Source organism: Acipenser ruthenus, chromosome 29, assembly GCF_902713425.1.
Source record: "Acipenser ruthenus chromosome 29, fAciRut3.2 maternal haplotype, whole genome shotgun sequence".
NCBI classification, from domain to species: domain Eukaryota; kingdom Metazoa; phylum Chordata; class Actinopteri; order Acipenseriformes; family Acipenseridae; genus Acipenser; species Acipenser ruthenus.
This window is the reverse complement of record NC_081217.1, coordinates 8,611,934-8,620,656: the sequence shown is the minus strand read 5'-3', so window position 1 is coordinate 8,620,656 and position 8,723 is coordinate 8,611,934.

The following is an 8,723-nucleotide window of genomic DNA, read 5'->3' as shown; positions in this document are numbered from 1 at the left end:
TAAAGTTCCTCATTTCTGCGCGAGTTTCATCTACAGGTATGTATGGAATGGATATAAATGTATTATAAGGAACGATTCATAATAATTGAATTAAACAAGTCCACTTCAAAACGTGATTTGAAAAAGAAAACCCAGCACAAGTGGATAACAGGTTTCTTAACATACACAATTGTAGTGAAGTAACGGCCCACCGATATCATCCATCAAACTGGCTTCACAAACAGTAGGAGTCGAGGTTTCGAGGTTAATCTACTGCACTGTTGTAAAAAAAAAACAAAAAAAAAAAAACGTAATGCTGATTAATGGAGCCCTATGTAAAGTCATAAAGTAAGATATTTACTTGTACGTATGTCAGTGAATCTGTATAAGTAATGTTTTGAGACGCTGACACTTCTATTTTTGCACAAGTTCTTCAACACCCCCTACCCCCCACCCCCCACAGGGGGAGATGCAATGGGGGTTGGGTGTGGAGTTGTCCTGTAAACTGTGGTCTCTAGGGATCTTGACAGCTACAGTAGTTCTTGCCTCACTTAATACAGAATAAAGTAATAATCTCTTACTAAGCAGAGGGCATTTGAGATTGTATTGGCATGCATACAAAGTTGGCTATTGATACAGAAAAGATGTATTTTATTAGATATTGAAGTTTACAAGGTGTTGGGGGATCATTTTCCAAAGTTTGGGGTCGCCTTGCCCAGAACAGCCGTTGAAGTCCACCCCACCAGGCATAACTAAACCTGATTAGGATTTTCATCTAGTGTTTAATATTCAGCTATAATTGATCCACACTTTCTTACAGCTGTTTGACTCCTCTCAGAAAAAAGGCCTATACTTATTTATATTGTACTAAGTTTATACTTTCTTTAAACCAGATTTCTCCAGACTTCATTCTCACAGGCTGCTAATCCAGGACTTCAAACAGTTGGAAGGTACTCTTTCGCTTTACAACACAGCCAACCCTTTCAGTATGTTTTGGAGTGGTATGTTTCAAATACAAACCACATACTGCAGGCTTAATCGGATTCTGAAGGTATTGTACTATTGAGCACAGCTACTAAATATTCGAGATTGAGAGAAATATATTGAGAGTTTTTATTTTGTCATGTTAGTCATAGTTATCCATTATACACGGTTAATCCACCCAGATACTAACTTTTCCACCACCCCCAAACACACACACACAGTTTCTCTATGTGCCACATTCATAAAGGGAGGAGACCTTTAAACAATGTCACCCTTCATTATTATTATTTCTTTCTTAGTAGATGCCCTTATCCAGGGCGACTTACAATTGTTACAAGATATCACATTATTTTTACATACAATTACCCATTTATACAGTTGGGTTTTTACAGGAGCAATCTAGGTAAAGTAACTTGCTCAAGGGTACAGCAGCAGTCCCCCAGCTGGGATTGAACCCACAACCCTCCGGTCAAGAGTCCAGAGCCCTGACCACTACTCCACACTGCTGCCCTTCCAATGTAATGCCCTGCGTAAGCTAAGACAGCAGGTTTAAGATGGGACACACTTGTACAGTAAAATGCTTTAAGGCGAGATTTACATCAACCCTTGGTTTTGTCTTCTTGTTTCTTTGTTTTTTAATCACTGTGATAAACATTCTGCGTTTTGCATCAGCCTTTGATTTCCTATATTGTTTTTTTACATTGGACCGCTAGAGAAAACAAACAGGTGTGTAAACCCCAAACCAATGTATATTCATTACCTTTTATACCCTCAATGGATAGCTAGTTACTGTAACGTGGGTTGGTATTATGGATAGACAGCTACTGGGTAGGTATTTCTGACTATATTTTGACTGCTCCAGCTGAATTAACTTGTGAGCTGCTGTGGTTCTATTAAATTCCACTGGTTCTCTGTTGACACACAGCAGGTGTCGGCCCTGCTTATGCACTCATAACACTCATTAAAGAAGCAGCAGCTAGTATATCGCACTGTCTGCTGGGTGTTTCATGTTAACAAACAGCCATGCTTTATATGCTACACCGTCATGTGCAGCTTTATTGGAACACCCCATTGCTTCTGTTTTTAATTTGTTGTGCATATGAAATCAAACCACTGGAACTGGAAATTATCAAAATGGGCAAATTAGTGATTGTCTAATTTAATTGATGACTTTAATAGGCCACTCATGCAATTAATTTAAAATGAACACATAACCACAAATGGTAAAATGCATGAGACTTTTCACAAGTTGTTTAATTAAAGTGCAAAGCGGTCTAACATTTTCACACAAGTGCCTATTGTTTCTGTATCACTGATTACTGACCGAAAATAGAAATTCTCACCCCCAGAATGTAGGTGGGTATATAAAAGATATAAATGACAAATCTTGAGGTGTTCTAATAACATTAGATACTACTGTATGTGTAGGAAAGGAGAGAGCAGTCAGTGACATTCTGTGGTGTTTATCAAGGAAGGGCTGTATATGGTGTGTCTTTCTACATGGTCAGAATAAAACACAATGGCAGAGTTTCAAGGCATGAAAAAGTAGCAACAGAGCAGATACTACACTTTTGAAAGTAAAGTATGGGTAAAACAAAATGGGTTGGTCAGCTCTGATGTTGTGTTATCACTATAGACATTCTTCTTGCTATATGATTATGGAGGGTGGATTATCATTTTACCAAACAAAAAACAGTAAAATGTATAAAAAGCTATAACCTACCCCAATACCAATTTTATTTCATTGAAAAAAAAAAAACACATTCCAAGCTATTCTGAAAGCTATAACCCTACCCAAAACTGCACACAGATATTACTGTTTACAACTTCCCTGATGGATTTGTAATAAATCATTTGGATTCTGCCAGGTCGTGTAGATGTAGTTATGCAAATGCATAGACAACTTATAGAGAAGTTTCATTTTCTCTAAAATGAACATCAATTATGTTTCCCCTATATTCTATTAAAAGCATAAGATCACTAAGTTCCTCAAAATGTATTTTGTTGTGTGTTCTGTATTTGACAGCATGTTTCTGAAGCCATTTTATGTTGATAAGTACTTGAAAAGTAGAAGCGCTGTTGAGATGATTAGATTGTGTTTTATATTTATATATTGTATTTTGTATTTATGTGTTCTTATATAAGATTTTAGTACCTTCCTAAATGATAATGTTACCTATTGTTCACTGTTTTTGTGTAAAGATAAAAAGTTTGCCAAAAAAAAGTTAGTGATTTACTTAATTGGTTTGAAATACCTAACCACACCTATGAACTCTTACTAGGGCTGTTAGATAACAAAGCAGATAGTATAAATAAATGCCAATCTGTAAAAAAAAAAAAAAAAAAAAACATATTTTGCTACAAATATTTTTCCTAATGATTTGCAATGACGTGTTCTAAGAAGAATGCCTACAAGCTTAACAAACCTGAAAATAACACATGTCCTATATGTACATTTAATCACTATTGTTAAGTATTCTGATCCAGAGTGCTATCATGCATGCTTAAAGTAATGCACCCATCCCCCCTGTCTACACATCCTGATCCATAGAAGACACTTCTTTTTTTTCTATTGCCACTAATACTTAAATGTTTTTCATAACCATAATTAATAAAAATGACAAAGATCATGACTGCAAAAGGCCCCTTCTTCATTGAAACATTTTGTTGTGTGAAAACGGTTATTATCTTTCAGTTGCTCAAGCCTAAGACTTGCCAAACGCTGCTTTCGAAATATGACCAACAGAAGTTTCTAAGTACATGTCTATAAATGCTGTTTATGTACTTGGTCTACAATGTATGTTTTTGTTAGAAGACGGCACAAAGAAACCTGAAGAGACAGGCACTGAAGACAGAATCTGATGTTCCTATTTTCATGTTTATTTTTGTGCAGCTCTTTTGAATATATGCTGTCTTGTATGTGCTAAGATATTTGCAAGTGTTAGGTTGCCTTACCTATTACTGAGGCAGTGAGCTGTCCTTCCTCAGCGTGGTGTGAAAATGAAAGCACAGGGCCCCTCTTCTCTTGATTGATCAGCTCAAGCTGAAATGCAGAGGGAAGAAGGAAATGATTCACAGCAGCTCTGTAACTGAAATCTCCAGCTGACTACAGACAGACAAAGGGAGGCTCTTACCTGCTACTTTATATTCGAATCAGCCTTACCTACCTTGTAGTACTTCTTTTTGTTCACTTGCACATATCCAAGTTTCAAAATGCAGTATGTGAATTTTATATAATAACCAGTTTGAGCAAGTTTTATTGTTACTGAAATGACAGACTGGTCATGTTAAAGGCCTAGTAGTGGATTACATAGGGGGTTCTAAATTAAATTAAGATGTTGGTTTAAAGTTTTGTACCATTACTTAAAGTAATTTTTTTGTTTGTTTTTACTTTTTAAAGTAATGCTTAATCTTGTTCTTAGTGTAATACTATAAAAATAAAAGAAACCAGTACTGTTCCTAAATATTATTTTTTAAAAACAGTACAGTTTGTGGTTTTAATGAGTTTGCTACAGGTATGAATATGAAATATATAGAGCTTATGACAATATATATATATATAGGGGCCTGATTCTTCACCGTAATACATTTACTGTGGAGAGGGCAATTTTCTTTGACTTGCCCATAGGGGAAAGTAGTTTATGTGAAGAATATTTGTAAAATGTATCAGCGTCAGAAAATATATATTTCATAGATTTAATTTTGGATACACGTTTTTGTTATGCGGATGCTAACATGGATGTGCTCTGTATTGTGTGTATCCCCAAAAATCTATGTGATAAACATACAGTATGCATTGCAGGTATTGAAATGCGACAGCGCAGGCCTGTGTTTCCAGGCGTGTTCCATGTTGATCTGATCCCTGTAGTCACTGCAGCCGTGCAGGAGCCAGCAGCTGCTTAGTAATGAATATCAAGGAGTGAAATATAAGGAACCTATTTGTGCATGTCATGGTCTGTGGACTTCTTCAGCTTGTGGAAAGAGCTAAACAAGTCAAGCAAGTTCTCACATCGAAAAAGGAAAATGTGTATACGAACACTCATAACACTTCAATTCACTTTATTTGATTTTCTATTTCAGCAGTCTCTAACCTTTTGAAACTAAACCTCTCCGAATCATGTGCGTTAGGAGAGTGGGACAGGTTGCCCTCTGTCGTTCTGTGCTGAGATACCTTTTAAAGTCCTTACCATCAATTTTCAAGTTTATAATAGATTTCTTTTAAAATGAGTTCAGATGATGTAAACTCCAGACTATCAACTTGCCTTGACAAAATAGGGGCTTGGATGTCAAAACATTTTTTGCAGTTAAATGCAAATAAAACTGAATTTCTTTTAATTGACTCTAAAATGGCATTAAATAAAATCCCACAGCCAATGACCTTTGGCAGACCCCCCCCCCCCCCCCCCCCATTAGCTCTTCGCAAGCTGTGAAAAGTCTTGGAGTTTTATTTGATTCTACTCTTAGTTTTTCAGCATCATATTTCAACTGTAGTGTAGTCTGCTTATTATCATTTGCTGAATATATCTCAAGTCCATTTGTATCTTGCAGAATCTGATGTCGAAATTTTAATTCATGCACTTGTTTCATCCCGTCTGGATTACTGTAACGCCCTATTGGCTGGTCTAAATTTATCAATCCCTTACAGCAGGTTCAGAATACAGCTGCACGAATTCTGACAGGTACAAAAAGATTTGAACATATTACACGTATTCTTGTCCGCTTACATTGGCTTCCGGTGAAGTACAGAGTTATTTTTAAAATTGTATTAATTACATTTAAGGCTGTCTCTGGAAATGTACCTGCTTACATTAATGATATGCTTTTACCTTATGTTCCTGGACACCAGTTGAGATCTGCTGATGCTGGGCTTCTGGTGACTACAATGATAAAACGTAGCTCTTGTGGTGGAAGAGCCTTTATTCATTATGCACCTGTATTATGGAACAATCTTCCAATTGAAATCCAGAAAGCTAACTCAATAAATGCATTTAAAAACACATCTTTATGCAGAGGCCTTTTTGTAGATTGGGATGGCCTATTTTAGAATTTTGTTGATATGTATTGTATTTTATTTATTTATTTTTTCCCATTTGTTTTTGGAAGTTTTTTTATATTTTATTGTATACTATATTATTGTATAGAATATTTGTTTGTCATATGAAGCGCTTTGGGATGCCTTGGCATGAAAGGCGCTATACAAAAGAAATTTTGATTGATTGATTGATTTCTTACTTAGATCACTAGTTGCAGCTGACAATATAAAATGTATTTTTGTAAATGTATGATAAATGCAATAGGCTGTCACTGCTTAATGCGACCTTGTGCCATGTATAACACATAATATACCTGTGTTTAAAGGGTCTGTGTAAGCCCTTTTAAATATCTTTTACGCTGTCTAATTTATAAAGCTAATTACGTGTTTTCATACGTCTGCTAGGTTCAGAATTATTTCCTTGGGAAACATCTTGCACAGCTTTAATGTTTTTTTTTTTTACAAAAGTTTGTTTTATTTTTATACCTGCTTGATTGTGTATCGATGAAATCCAGGGTAAAATGCTTATTAAGACACAGGTAGATCAAATCAACCATTGAATGAAAATAATGTCATTAGAGTGCAGCTTGGCAGTATCAGATCGGAAGGGATCATTGGTATAAAAGTGCTTTACGTTTTCAGCAACTTGTTATAACAACTTTTTCAAGTACAGCTATGGCCAAAAGTTTAGCGTCACCTAGAATTTTAGGATTGAGACATAAAAAAAAAAAAAACACTAAAAAAAAAACTATAGGAACATAATTTTTATATTTTATTTAACATCATGTAATCAAAGAAACTACAAAATGATATTGTAAAGTCTACCGGAAGCCATAATAGCAGTATAGTATTTCATGTTAGATATTGAAATGTCCCAAGTATATGGAAAACTACAAAGCGGTATGTAATTCAATATGTTAACGTAGCATTATTCAGATGGTTTCATTTGACTTTATGAAGCGAAATTTGTTAATTCTATAGGGTGGTGCAAAACTTTTGGCCATAGCTGTAGACCGTTTAGTTGGACTTTGTTTTGATTTGTCGACTTGTAACAGATCAGTTCTTCTAACAGGTGATGGATTGACATCACTGGTGACTGCAGCTTCTATTGATCTAATAGAGGAGATAAGGTAACAACAGCCACAGTGCATGTATCAAACACTAAGCAAACAATTCCCTGAACTTTCAATGCCCCTCGCAACCTCAAGGTAGAGAGTCTCAATAGAAAAAGCAATAAATTGCCTTCCTCTTAATTTACCCCGTTACTCTTTCTCCTCTTACTGCATACATCAGTATCATTTTGATTGCTAATGTACAGTGCCATGGAAAGTGTTGTATAAATATCATGTTGATGTTGTTGTTTAGTTTCCAGGCACATTCCAGGTTTCCGTCGTTAATGGTTTTGTAATAGGGAATTGGGTTCTGAGCTAAAGTCAAGCCTAGGTCTTCATGGGAGGCAGTACAGAATACATGCCCCTCAGCGACAGCTTCTGCTTCTTTTTAAACTTCCTGTCCATTTCTCAGTTCTTGAGGCTGTTTAGGCTGTAGTTCACACAGCACAAGAGGCCTTAAAGGCACTTTCTGTTTTTAGGTGGGCTGGGCTAAAACAGAGGAAGGAAAGCCATGCAAGAACTGAAGAAAAGGAAACTTCACAACTTGCTGTAAGCAACAATTCCAAGGACAGATTACATACATTATCCAACCCTTGCTCAAGAACACCACTTTTCATATAATTTGCCTTGTGGATGGCGATTAACAACCCTAGTGCCAACATAAAATATAACATGGCACTACTGGCACCATTGGTAGTCTTGAGAGTTCCAGACTGAATGGATTATAGCATATGGCCATCTTCTCCATGACTTCTCTATCTGACCACTACAGAACAGACTGCTGCATTTGTAGAAGCAGTCAGCCTGGTATAATTAAGCTATAGCTGCAGGGGGCATCAGATATACAAGGAGATAACATTCTGAGGGGGATACAGTCTGATGTGTAATCGAGGACTTTATACCAGACAGTTGTCTCCAAATACACTATGTTGTGACAGTAGTTAAAGCGATTATGTGACAAAGGTTTTGGTATTTCCTTGTTTTGAAGTCTTAGTTTTATAAAAAATGGCAAGTACTGCTTCCATTCAGGTAAGTGGCAGGCTGTTGTTGCCATGCTGTTAATCTCCCCTTTTTGCCATTTGTTTATTCAGACTGCACCATGTCGTTTTATCGCAGTGAATTGCACTTGACTCATAATGGAATGTACTGCACCTGTACTGCACAAAAGATCGCATATCGTTATTTTAGTGGTTTTTAAAACAAACTACAATTATAGTGCATTTATTAGGCTGATTTTCTTATATTGAAGCAAAGCAGCACAACCACAATATCTTTTCTAGGCTGCTGGTAAAGAAACCAGAACCAGTATAGAACAGTTTCATTCATTTCATCTCTGAAAGCATAGCTTTTTCAGGGGCATTGATTTTAGTATCAGGGATTGGCATTACTGCTTTTGAGATACTGGGCCCTATTCTAAAAGCTCTTTACTCCCCATCGTGAGGGAGCAACTAAACCAAATAAAAACAGCTCACACATTTGATTGAGATACTTGTGTCAAATGCTTCTTATTCATTTTGGAATTGATAAAGGGTTTTCTCCTTTAAATAACATTTGAGAATCTTGCCTGTTATCTTCACGTTTAGCATGCAGTTTTCCCCCTTGCTAGATACCATGTC